Below are 14300 nucleotides of genomic sequence, written 5' to 3'. Positions count from 1 at the left end.
GAATAAATGGACAGTGAAAAATCTCATACTAATCGACGCTGCTAGAGAATTGAGCAAATGGCGTCGAAATGTGCATTTGGCACCATCCTTCCCATTCACACGAACGATTCTTTTTGGATCGTTTGCCAAAGTGCAAGGTCATGGAAGGTTAATGGAAAACAGCTGATTCTTGTTTGGAATTGTCACACAAAGAGATTGTTGGATTTCGGTTAAATGAATGTGTTTCGTTGGCAATTCGAAAGCTGTGAATTGAATTAAGAGTTCAATGTTGCTGCAGTTACGGAAGGGAGATTCAGACGACTTGTAGAAATTGTATTGTTGTTAACTCCAATAGAGAGAATGTAAATCGTATTTTAAACTCGTAAACATTGGAATTAGGGTCAGACGGTATAATGTGCAAACTATAACTAACTAAGATTAAATATCAGTTGAAGTAACTTCCCATGTTTGGTTGCACAACATCATAGAGCGACGCTGCTAGACTGTCCGCAAAACGTGAACTGGAGCACTCAGTTGGGCAACAAAATAACTGTTTTCAGTGATTATTATGATATTGAATTGCTTCCATCTTCAAAAATGTGACTACACTAGTCAAAACGCCCCAGTGCAGTGTAAGAAGGACGATATGGTTTAAGGTCATTTGACCGAATGCCGTTTGGCCAAATAGTTAAAATTGTTTTCTACTTAAATGAAGGGAGCATTGAGATGTTCGAAGTGAACAGTGAAAAGTGAGAAATGAGAAGTGAGTACAGGGTAGTGAGAAGTGAGTACTGAGAAATGGAAGTGAGTACTTAGTAGTGAGATGTGCGCAGTAACAATGGAAAAGCATTGGCGTAACTACGGGGGGGCTAGGGGGGGCTATAGCCCCACCTAGGATCTGGCTAGCCCCCCCTAGAAAATTTGTTTCTTTGTATAAGTATATGTGCAATATTGCACATATCTAGTCCACTGATTATATACGGGGGTAAATGCAGAGAAAGGATTGTCTTCATTATCCAATCCCTCTCGTCGTAATACTACTACAGAAAGTTGAATCTATTCGCTCACGTTTTTGAACTTCGAGCAATTTTTATAAGGCTTGCTCATGACAAAATCTGGACCCCTTCAAACACGTTATAACTTATGAAATACCAAAGGAAATATCTAATCAACAAGTCCTTATTAAAAAATGTATGGGGCCTCCTTAGACGTGCGGTAAAACGCGCGGCTATCGCAAGACCATGCTGAGAGTGGCTGGGTTCGATTCCCGCTGCCGGTCTAGGTAATTTTCTGATTGGAAATTGTCTCGACTTCCTGGGCATAAAGTATCATCGAGTTAGCCTCATGATATACGAATGCAAAATGGTAACTAGTCTTAGAAACCTTGCAGTTAATAACTATGGAAGTGCTTAATGAACACTATGCTACGAGGCGGCTCTGTCCCAGTGTGGGGATGTAATGCCAATAAGAAGAAGAAGACAAGTACTTGATGGATAATTTCCTGAGATTTTGAAGTTTTTTCAGGGTTTTGTGAGTAATTGTTACCTAAATCGAGCGTATGATCTTAACCTTCCTAACTAATACCAATCCTAAAAGCTGCAGCGCAATTCAATCATCACTGTAGGCTGCTTGCGAAAGGTTCGGTAAAGTTCTTAGATTTCAAGTAGTGGTAACTAAAAGTTGAATAAGAACGAACTTTGTATTCTTTCGGATGGATTTAAGAAACTCCGCATATTTTTTAATTCTCTAAACTCCTATCGCTGCAGAATGAAACCTGTGAAAATGTCTCAGTAGGTAAGCGTGAAACAGGCCTACTGAGAGAAAAAATGTGTTAAATGTTCCTATTTGTTAACAAATGCTCCTATAAGTAAATTTGTTGCAATTTTTTTAACAAAATTGAAAATTAGCGACCAATAAGTTGTATTGGGATGTAAAACTGATTTTTTTTTTAAATCATCCTAGAATTTATTCTAACAGAAAAGAAAGGTTAGTTTGTTGTCAGGCCACTGAAATGAAAGCTGGCGAAAAGAGTTTAACTAACTAATTTATCCAATATTTAATTTATAATGTATTCTAGGTTCGAAGCAAATCAAAAAAATTCTTTAAAAATTCAGGATCGTGCTTCACATTCTATTTACGGCGAGCGCAACACCTATGGTTTTCTGAACCTATCAAGAATTTTGGGAATCCTACGAGATTTCTAGATTTGAAATATTGAGGTCGTCCATTAATATCTGATAGACCAACTTGCGAACAATAACATCAGTTGAATCAAGCGAAAATGGTGAACTTTCTGTGTGTTAAAAGTGTTAAAATAGAAAAGTTTAAAAAAAAGTTAGCCCCCCCTAGAATTTTTCATAAGTTACGCCAATGTGGAAAAGTAAGTATAGGGAAGTGAGAAGTGAGATGGGATATATGAGAAGTGAGAAGTAGGAAGTGAATAGCGAAGAAAACAGAAGCAAGAAGTGAGAAGTGGAGAATGATAATTGGGATGTAAGAAACGAAATGTTGAGAAGTAAGTACACAGAAAAAATAGAATTGGCATAACTAAATGTAATGCACTTTACTACTGAAAAGTAGAAAATTCAATAATGTAACTGAAAGTATTGGGCTTAGTCTGAAAGTATTTTTGAATTTAAATTTCCGCTTATGAATCAAAAGCTAATACGCTTTTGTTTTGATAATCCGCGAATCTCTACGAAAAAGAACCAACGCAACTATTTATTTTAATCAACGTAATTTTTTTTAATTCGATTGACATTTTTTTAACTGTCTAAGACGAGTTTAGTACTTTCCATTTAATTCCACTACGATTTTTTTTATCTTTACAAATACGTATTTCGACTTCTACTCAAGTACGTAAGTCAAGTACGAGACACTGAAGACGGCCTCACAGTTGAGGTCGAAATACGTATCTGTAAAGATAAAAAAACGTAGTGGAATTAAATGGAAAGTACTAAATTCGTCTTAGACAGTTGAAGACATTCCACTAAAAGAGCTTAAATATTTTTTCTATTATTTTTTGTGTGTAGTGAGTGGTAAAATATAAGCCAGAAAGAAGAAGCAAGAAAAAAGAGGTAGGAATAAGAAGGATGAAGAAACAAAAACGAAGAAAGAAGTAAAACGAAAGAAAGAAGAAAATATGAAGAAGGAGAAAGAAGAAAATCGGACGAAGAAAAAATGGAGGAGAAAGAAAGAGTAAGAAAGATAGAAGAAGAAATAAGGAAGAAAACAGAAGAAAGTAGAAGGAAGATGGAAGAAAGAAAAAGGAATAAGGGAAAGGGTAAAGTAAAAGGAGAAAGAAAAAAAAGATGTGTGAATAAGGAAAAAAAGAAGGAAGGAAGTAAAGGAATAAGGAAGAAGATACAGAAAAAAGGAATCTTAAAGGGGAATGAAGGAAATTTGAAAGGATAAGGATTAATTTCACAATTTTCAATTCTCATTTTTCACTTCTTACCAGTCGCATCACAATGCTCACTTCTCAATCCTCGGTCCTAAGTTCTCATTCCTCACTACTAATTTCCTACTCCCCATTTCTCACTTCTCACCTCTTACCCCTCGAACCTCACTTTTCACCTCACTTCTTACTCCTCACATCTTACTTTCTTATTTCTTATTTCTTCTTCTCACTTTCTTCTCCTCACTCTTCACTTCTCGCTTCGAATTTCTCAATCCTCAGTTTTCTCCTCTCACTTTTCACTTCTCTCTTCTCACTACTCACTATTCACTTCTCACTTCTCAATTCACACTTCTTTCTAAGAGAGAAGGAGAAAGAAGGAAGAAAGCAGAAGAAAGTACTAGGAAGAGGGAAGAAAGAAGAAGAAATATGGGAAATGTAAAGAAAAAGCAAAAAGAAAGAAAGTAAAAGAATGAGGGAATAAGGAAGAAGAAATAAGAAAATAGGTGAAGGAAGAATAAAGTAGAAGAAAGGAGGGAGCAAAAATAGAAAGAAGAAAATTGGAAGGATTATGAATTAGTTTCACAATTTTCAATTCTCACATCTCACTTCTTACCAGTCATATCTCACTTCTCATTTATCATTTCTCGTTTCTCATCTCTCATTACTCACTTTTTAGCTCTCACCACTCACCCCTCAGTCCGCACTCCTTACTTTTCAATTCTCACTTCTCACTTTTCAATTCTCACTTCTTACAGTTCACTTCTTATTTATCACTTCTCACTTCTCACTTTTCGCTACGAAATTCTCATTTCTCATTTTTCATTTTTCACTTTTACTTCTCACTTCTCACTGCTCACTGCACACCTCTCACTTAGCACTTCTCAATTCTTAATTCTCAATTTCCACTTCTCACTTCTTAGTTTTCACTTCTCAGTTCATACTTCATTCTTATCACTTTTCTCTTCGCACTTTTGACTTCTCATTACACACTTTTCACTACTCACAATCTAAGTTAATTTTCACCTCTTCGGCCAGTTTCCACAAAACAAAAAATACAAGAAAGCAATAAAATTGATTAAATTTTCCAAGAACAATAAATGCTTTTAAAGAAAGGGTAATCTATGGAAAAAATGTTTAGTTTTATTGCTTTCTTCTTTTTCTTTATGGAAATTAAAAAAAAATTGCTCTTTATTCATTTTTTATGGAAAGTTTTTATTTTTTATGAAAAAAAAAATTTATTTTGTGGATAATTTTGTAATTGTTTATTGCTAACATGGATTTATTTGTGAACATTTTGTGTTATATCAATGGAACATTTTGATTTTTTATGAAAAAATCGTTGTTAAAATTTTTTTAAAGTTAAATCAGCAGAATGGGCCCTCCTTAGCCGTGCGGTAAGACGCGCGACTACAAAGCAAGACCATGCTGAGGGTGGCTGGGTTCGATTCCCGGTGCCGGTCTAGGCAATTTTCGGATTGGAAATTGTCTTGACTTCCCTGGGCATAAAAGTATCATCGTGTTAGCCTCATGATATACGAATGCAGAAATGGTAACTTGGCTTAGAAACCTCGCAGTTAATAACTGTGGAAGTGCTTAATGAACACTAAGCTGCGAGGCGGCTCTGTCCCAGTGTGGGGATGTAATGCCAATAAGAAGAAGAAGAAATCAGCAGAATAAAACCTTTGGCCTAAAAAGCCATTTAGCCGAATAGGTCATGCTGCCAAAAAATACGTTAGGCTGATAATTATATTTGGTCGAATGGGTCATACGACCGAAAATGTCGTTTGGCTGGACATAATGCCAAACATGTAATTTGTCCGAACAGGTCATATGGCCGAAGTCAAATCGAGTCAAGTACGAGACACTGAAGACGGCATTACCATAGATATCGCACTATCTTGGCTATGAATTCCCGGTTTCAACAGCTACTTGAAGACTGTAAGAAACTACTGCCAGTGAAAATCATGCGACCATATAATGGAAATTAAAGTAAATTTGATGTAGAAAAAAAATGATTTTGAATGTTAACAGTCGCTTCTATCGCACTGTAGCGCACTGTACCATAGAAACGAACTCGAATCTGTCTATTAGAACAGATGAGGCTTACACCCGAAAATGCCGAAAATCATTCGGCCAAACAAACCATTCGACCGAAGGTCATTCTGCCAAATAGGTCATTTGGCCGCAAAAGTTTTTCAGCCGAATAGGTCATTCCGGTGGATTGGTATTTTGGCCCAAATGGGGGTTTGGCAGAACGGATCATATGGCCGAACAAATCATTCGGCCAGAAAAGTCGTTTGGCCGAATTGATTCAGGCCAAAAACCCGTTTGTCTTTCGGCAGAAGAGGCCATTGTTATAAGTGTAAAGTGACAGATGAGAAGTGAGAAATGTGGAATGAGAAGTGAAGCTTCTCACTTCTCACTGCGAAAAGTGAGAAATGAGAAGTTCGAAATGATGAATGAGAAGTGAGGCTTCTCATTTTCCACAGTGAGAGTGAGACGTCTCACTTCTCACTTCCACCTGCGACAAGTAAGAAATTAAAATGCAAGAGGTGATGAGTAAGACTGGAGGCGCCTCACTTCTCACTTCGCTTTTTTCACTTTTCACAGTGAGAATTTAGAAGTGAGAAATACAAAGTGAGAAGTGAGACCTCTTGCATACTTTAACTCAGGATCTCTATTCATCAATAATAGATGGTCTTGAGTTCAGTCGATACCAAGGTATCTCAGTGACAAACATGTTACTGAGATAACTTGCGTATTTCACAGTAAAAGGGTATATCACAATAGTCCTAAAATCTGGACGCAGTGATCTTCACCCGACAAACGAGGAGAGAGGAGAGAAGTGAGACCTCTTACATCTCACTTCTCACTCATCATTTTTCACTTCGCACTTCTCGCTTTTCGTAGTCAGAAGTGAGAAATGAGTAGTGAGAAATGAGAGGTGAGAAAGGAGACGTCTCACTTCTCACCTCACACTACTCACTTTATACAGTGAGAAGTATGAAGTGAGAAGCAAGGAATGAGAAGGGAGATGTAAGATACCATACTTCCAACTTATCATTTCTCACTTCTCGCCTGTCACAGTGGCATAATCGACATAATCGAAGTCGAAGTCAAGTACACACCAAAAAATTCTCAATTTTATAAGGGACGCAATCCTTTAAGCTGACGTAATCAACCGAGATGCATCCAATCATAACATAATATTGTGTCATATTTGCTTCAGACACCCAAAACAATATATTTGCAGTATCATTCTGTCATCAAATACCGAATGCCAGACATTAAATGTTTCTCATTACCAAATGGCTTAAATTTACAGTAAGACTGACTGAAATCCAAAGCACCCCGAAACAAACAAAGTGACCCATGAATACAAGATTCTTTGCGCACCAGCTGAGCACTGTTTTCGTTTCTCCTTTTCACCTTCAGCGCAGTTGCAAGGAATGGCTGTGGATGGGCTGATGCTTCCCCATATTCAAGAAATTGTAGAATTGTATTGTAGTAGGCTTTGACCTCCCTTCTGCCAAGCAGCAGGGATGGTGGAGTGGTATCGAACGGGACTCCCACTCATAAGATCTGCTGTTAAATTGACATGCTGGGCCTTACCGTTTTTGCTACAAACACTAGGTTTTTTTGCCGTGTAATATTTAGGATACACATTTTCAGAGCCTTGTAAAAATTAATTTGAACGCAATAATGCGTCTTTTGATTCGCTTGCATATGTCGGTCTTAAATGACATAATGTTACAGGACTTTTTCGTAGTGTGTACGAGACACTGAAGATGACTTTACTATTGAGGTCGAAATACTTATCTGTCAAAGGTACGATCAAGTGGTGGAATTAAATGGAATTGTACAAACTCGTCTTATGACAAGTAAAGAGATTCCACTAAAAGCGAAAAAATTTTTTTTATCGACATAGTCGGCCAAATAATCTTTTCTGTCAAATGACCTATTTTCAGAAATTACCAATTCGGCCAAATAGCTTTCAGTCAAATGGGTTTCGGCCTTATTGTCTCTTCGGCCAAGTCTCATCCAGCCAGATGACTTGTGGCTGAATGTGTTTCGACCAAACGACCCTTGCTTGAGCTTGAGCTTAATTGACTGCTCGTAGTTGTTCGTTTCCAATTCTAGCAGCTATTGCTAGAATAATCAAGTTGAAGGTATAGGGATAGAAATGGAAACGGAATGGAAGTCCATTTCCAGTTCCAGCGATTGCTAGAACATGAGAAATATAGAGGAAGATACAAAGTAGGATAATAGAACGGATCTGGGATTGAATCCACGACTTTCTGCGTATGAGGCAGAAGCAGTAGCCACATGACTATCATATATGTGTTTCGACCAAACGACCCTTCTCCAAAATGTCATTGGGCCGAAAATTCCGTTTGGCCGAAATGGTCGTGTGGCAGAATGGGTCATACTGCCGATAATGTCATTTGACTGGCTGACATAGCAGAAAAGGCAGCTTTGCTTAGCTCAGCTTGATTGACTGTACATGTTTAAATGAGTTGATAGGATTTGTGAAACTAGCATCACCCGAATGAAGAAGAAGATCGCCGAAGAAGCCCAATAGAGGAAACTGGACGATATGCGGACGAAGATGGAAGAGAAGCTACAGCAGTTGAAGCTAAAACGGAAACGGACAATCGAAAAAAGGAGTTAAAGGGAGCTGTTGGTGGTGTCAAAGTGGGAAGCTCGATAAGCGGCACAAGGAAGATTGCGGAATTGGAGGATTCGAAGCTGGGGAAAACCCTCGAGAAGAAAAAGTCGGGGAACGAAAAACCCGGAAAAGCGGATGCAGCGATTGCGAAATTCAACGATCCGAGAGGAGCCTACCGCAAACACTCGACGCCGACAGTTGCTCAGAAACTCGCACCAAAATCGGTTGGAGATCCATCAACTCTGCCGGAAACTAAATTAATGATTTCGTGTGTGTTACTTCTACGTGAAGTTAAACGATTTACAATGATATTAGCATTTCCATATCATTGTCTGCCGGAAAGTTTTCTGATCGGGCGCGATGGAAATTCGACGCCTGTCGGACGCCCAGGGGATCCCGAACCGGAAATGGTGAAGCATAGCAAGAAGTGGCAGATAGCGGAAGAAGAGTCGAAATCTGAAACAAGTACGAAGAAGTAGAAGAAAAAGAGTTCGCTGAAGAGGAGGAAATCCAAGAAGAAGAAGAAGAAGAAGAAGAAGGAAGTACCATCGAGGACGAAGAGAGCTCTTCGGAAGAGGAAGAAGGATGTAAGGAAGAAGAAATTTCGGAGAATTCTGAAGAAGAGAGAGACAGGGAGAAGTCAAGTAGGAAGCAAAGAGAAGCCAGGCGCGGTCGACAAAATCGGCAGCATGAACCAACGAAGACGCAAATGTCCGCTCGGCAGTTCCTATCCAGGAAATTGCCGACATTTTCCGGCAAGTAAAGAAGAGTAGCAGTTTGCACAACCTAAGTCCGTTCCTAGACGCTGAGGACGTACTGCGAATGGAAGGTAGAGCAGCGCAAGGTTTGTGGCTGCTGTTTGAGCTTCGATTCCCAATAATTCTACCGAAACAGCATCCGGTGACCAACAAGCTGCTCGAATACTTCCATCACAGAGTAGCACATGGAAATGTGGAGTCTGTCGTGAACAAAATCCGGCAGAGATTCAGCATCCAGAACCGGCGAGCAGAGTTAAAGCGGATCGGGAAGTCTTGCATGAAGTAAAGGTAAAGAAATGCCGAGCGAGGACACCGAGAATAGCCCCGTTGCCGGAGCCGCGCGTCACGCCGGGGTTACCACTGTTCAGCCACACAGGCGTAGACTTCTGCGGGCCGGTCACAGTCACAGTCGGCCAAAGATCGGAGAAGCGGTACATCTGTTTGTTTACCTGCATGGCTACGAGAGCTGTCCACCTTGAAGTCGCTCACAGCCTGACGACTCAAGCGTGTTTTATGGCCAATCGGAACCTCGTTTGCCGTCGAGGAAAACCGTTAGAATTTTACTCCAACAACGGCACGAATTATCAAGCTGCCAGCAAGGTGATTGTTAAGCAAATCGAAGAAGAATGCGAAGACGAATTTACGGATTCCAGAACCCGTTGGAATTTCAATACAACCAGCGCTCCACACATGGGAGGTGTCTGGGAGCGACTGGTCCGCTCAGTAAAAGCGGCGCTGGCGATATTCGACGATGGACGGTCTATAACCGACGAAGTTCTCCTGACAGCAGTGGCGGAGGCCGAGGAGCTCATCAATTCGCGGCCATTTTGTTCGCGGCGTCGGAATGAACGTGAAACGTGCCGTTCCTCATACAAGCGAAGATGAAGCACTGCGGGACCGTTACAAGCGGTCACAACTGTTGACGGACAAGCTGTGGGCTCGCTGGGTGTCTGAATATCTGCCATCAATCAACCAGCGAACGAAGTTGCATAAATAGTCGCCAGTACTATCCCGAGGGGACCTCGTATACATCGCAGATGACGGGGTGCGGAGGAGCTGGGTTCGTGGCGTCGTGACGGAAGTCCGGGGGCGGACGGCCGAATTCGACAAGCGACGGTACAGACGGTGAAGGGTAAGTTTAGGAGGTCGGTGGTGAAGCGGTGCTGGAGGTCCAGGAGAATAGCTGTTGCACAAACAAAACACTGCTCTGGAAATTGGATTTCATTAGGGTGGTCCAAAAAGTAACAGTACACATCGTAGTTGCTAGTCGTGATTGGCCGAGAAACAACAAATATGCACAACCCATCAATTGAATAGTCTTTTTGGAACTAGAAAGACATTCTTAGTTGACTTGCTTTGGAGTTTCTTTAGTTCTAAGCCCATAACGTACAGGCATCGACCTAACGGTCTATTTAGATGAGATGAGGGAAATTATTTCGACACTCATTGCTAAAAGAGACCAAGTAGTCCTCTGCATCTCCATGAGCGCACTGAAAAGGAATAGTATGTAAGTTGATGAAGATCATGTAAGGAAATCATCCTGAAAATCGCCTTGTTGAGCGATCAAATTTTTTTTTGCGAACGACGCCATGTTCATGCGGATACAAAGACAAAAACCCAACATAGGTATATTTCACCTGAAAAGCGATAACACGATCTATTGCGTACTACAGACCTCATTCAATTTTGGCTACATTCGATTTTAGCAATATCCGATTTTGGCCACACAAATGTTTTTATTTATTAATTTTTATTTTTTTGAAATTGCGTAACGTAAAAAATAGTAAAAAATGGCGTGAAAAAATGTTTCTGAAAAAAAAACATTTAGAATTAAAAATTCAATTAGTTGGTCCCCGAAACCGACATAAAAAAATCGTAAAAAAATCGCGAAAAACTAATTTTCAGAAAATCGTCTTGATTTTAAAATCAGCGTAAAAAAGTGCAACAGTGTGTATAGTGTCACAATAAGGGAATAAATGTAAAGTATCATGAGAAAACAAAAACCATTCGATTTTGGCAACACAATAGTTCCGATAGTTCTTCAGATAGCCACAGTTTTCTTCCTTGGTGGCTACTCCAAACTATGGAGGATCGCCCTTGTCTCGACCGGAGTAATGCGAAATGAAAGTGGACGATTTACCGAACATAGATTTTCAATGTCGATTTTCATACAGGCCAAATTACGTTTTGAATCAGATGGGTTTCGGTCATGTGGTTTGTTCGGCTGAATGACATATTCGGTCTTACAACTTTCGGCCTAGTTTTTCAAGCCAAATGGCTTTTGGCAAAGGAGGAAGAATTGAGCGGAGTTGTTATTACTGATTACTGCGACAGATGGACTTTTTCCGTCAAAAATTGATTCTCTTTTTATTGTATCAGTTAATTGTTTGACCTATTTAAAGCAAACTTTCCCAAAAACTGAAAACAGCACTTCTTTGGTACCGGATTTTCGATTTTCTAAATTAATAAAATCAAAAACAATCTAATTTGAAACAGAAAGTTGCCATCAAACTATTAACAAAAAACCCAAATAATGATAATGGCAATTTGATAGATATTTACGTTATAATTCTTATTTCGAAATGTCCAAAGTAGCTCCCGATTTGTCAAAAGAAGGCCCGGACAACGGAACATTGTTTTAAATTTTAAAAATAGTTTATAAATAGAGGCGTCGAAAGAATTAATTGAGCGAATAAAGATCAATTTGAGCACCCAGTGGCACATGACCCCATCCAAAGCTCCACACTTCGGAGGTGGCATTTGAGGTCGCGAAAAAATATTTACACCGGTAGTTCGACGAATCAAGGCTCACCTTCGAGGAATTGACAACAGTACTGGCGGAAATTGAAGCAGCAATTAATTCTCGTCAGCTGAAACCGCTTACTGAGGACCCGAATGACATCGACGCCCTCACATCAGGCCATTTACTAAGGTAACGCAATGTGCACTTTTTCCAGAAGACGATGTAAGTAGAATTGTTCCAGATCGGAGTCTACGTCATCATGTTCAACATTTTCGGCACCTATGGAAGGCAGGAGCAGGAAAGCAAACAGGTTAACCAGGTAAAATCGGTCGTCATCATCGGCAAGTTTCTTGCTCCCCCATAAGTAATCGCTTCCAAGAATCCCTACATTTACCTTGGACCAGATAGGCCACTTGTCTTGCTAACCAGCAGGGGAGTTGTAGGACGTACAATAATGAAGATCTGCTTGCTGCTCTTTGAAACCTAAAAATCAAAAATGAATAATTTATGAACAGAATTTCTGTTGAGCTCGTTGGATAAATTTGATTTGTTGTTGTGCTATGATTGGAGTTAAATGATAATATTCAAGAGTTTGATGGTTCTCAAATAAACTGCAAAAACTAGGTAACCACTGCTGCTGAGACTGCAACTTTTTGATTTTTTTTTCAACTGTGTTGAAAATGCAAATCTACATAACGTATTGCAGATATAGGACGTTGATAAGTACGTTTCCACTTTTGGCCACTTTTCTCGCTATATCCGTTTGCAACCAGTTGGCCACATTCCGAACCTCTCGAAGCACCTTTCTGCACTTATAAAAAATGCCTGGATGTAGTAGCGAGAATTTGGTGTGAAATTGAGGTTATGTAATACGTTGCATGTGTGGTTTCCTGGAAATGCAGAAAAATTTCCCACAGACATTTGAGAGACTCTCAAGTTCAAAAATAATTTTCGAAATTCAAAATAATTTTCTACAGAAATAAAAGGAATTTCCTATTGAAATTGAGAGACAAATTCTGTAAAAAAAATCGACGAAATTCCAATGAGCAGTTTCACCTTAAAATTAGCGACATTTGACATTTCGAATAATTTTCATTCCCAGCCTAATGCAACCTTTCGTTACCCCTTTTCTACTGTTGAATCAAAGCTCCTCGAATCTCATCTGGCCTCTGGCGACCAACGAACATGTGGGCGTCATCGTTATTAGGCGTGAAATTACATGCCCTCATCAATGACGGGTTCCGCTCCCGAGCGGTGGCGTGGCATTTGTTTAAACTCCCCGGAGATAGTGAACCAACTGCTCCAGGGCAGGCACGTGCTGCCGAACGGCGCTGTAAGTGAAATTTACATTTTGATGAGACGAGTGCCGCGGATGAGGCGTGACGGGCAGAACTTTTCTCCCACGGACGGATTCTTACTTCATTCGAAGCAAATTATAATCGACAGGCGAACTCCACTGGCCGACCGCACGAGTTTGACAGTTGAATGAATGAACAATAGTGAATTCGAATTCACTGAGTAGAAATTTAGGAAATTCAACTGGAAGTGAGCAGTGGAATACAGTATCCCCCCGCTTATCCGGACCTCGCTAGTCCGACGACTCGTTAGTCCGGATCTCGCTAATTCGGAATTTTCCGGATTCTTCTTCTTCTTTCTGCTTCGGATCTGACATTTGTAGATCCTAATGTTGAGGGCTAGCTGCTATGGCTATATGCCCATTTTTCCGGATTAAAAAGTATAAACACCCATTTAAACACATTATGCTGTCAGTTTTCTTCTTATTCTTCTTCTTCTTCTGTTCGCGGCTGACTGTCATCATGCCGCTGGTTAAAGGGCTAGTGACTTAGATTATATGCCCTGTTAGTTTTCAAATTTGTGCTGTGATTTTGTTTTGGTTCATTTGTATGGATTTGACAGTCGGATAACGAGAGAAACCTCGATAGTCCGGCCATACATTTGTCGGATCAGCGGGGGGATACTGAAATGTTTGAAATGTTAGAAATGTTTCGTCAAATCGGAATAATATAAAAACTAAGAGATTTCAACCGTCTTGGATAATGCACCCTTAACTCCCATCCTTTCCTACTGTATCGTTGACTATCCTCGACCAAACTGCGAGACTTTCGATTCCCCAAAATTAACATTATTGTTTTATAATCACGAAAAACATTTCGACTCCATAACGTTACACGGCAAATGAGCCTCCAAAATAAATGATTGATTGAAAGAAGCCTTTGATTATCGTTAAATTTCTCACATGTCAATCGTCTCTATTATGATTATTATATCTTTATGCACAGTGCAACATTAGTCATTTGCCGATAGCTTGAAGCAAATTGTTTTTTTCCGAGAATGCTTCCTTCACTCTCGGAATGTGGGATGCTGACACACGTTTTCATAAACTTTCGCTTGCCTATTGTCGTCAGCAATGGAAAACAGCCCACATCTAAGCGCGCAGGCCATTCGCTCGAATGGTGCAAACTTTCTAACCTAATAAAAGAAGAGCGAAACAACAGACCGGCAGCATCCGTTACTGAGAAGCTTAGAACAAGCGAATAAACTGCCAACGTTTCTGAATCTGACGTGCTCCGTTGGTGGAGTTTTTATTGGGCCCAAGGAGCAAATGTTCCGTTGCTAACTCAGACAATGATACTCGAAGTGGTGACTTCCATGGTTCAGACTGAGATTGATCCGATGTGACACTGACTGAGTAGAAGATTGGGTTTTAAGGACAATGGAACTGCTGTTCAC

The 14300-nt window shown here is 40.0% G+C and overlaps 1 protein-coding gene across 2 annotated transcripts in view; it reads right to left on the bottom strand.

Moving 5' to 3' along the window:
• The window catches only part of LOC134225677 (D-beta-hydroxybutyrate dehydrogenase, mitochondrial), a 364971-nt gene that overhangs the window by 56449 nt on the left and 294222 nt on the right, over nucleotides 1-14300 (bottom strand). The gene's annotated exons all lie outside the window — the stretch shown is intronic.

The sequence above is a fragment of the Armigeres subalbatus genome, chromosome 3 (assembly GCF_024139115.2).
Source record: "Armigeres subalbatus isolate Guangzhou_Male chromosome 3, GZ_Asu_2, whole genome shotgun sequence".
Taxonomy (NCBI): Eukaryota; Metazoa; Arthropoda; class Insecta; order Diptera; family Culicidae; genus Armigeres; species Armigeres subalbatus.
The sequence above is the reverse complement of the archived record's forward strand: the minus strand, read 5'-3'. Positions and strand labels throughout refer to the sequence as shown.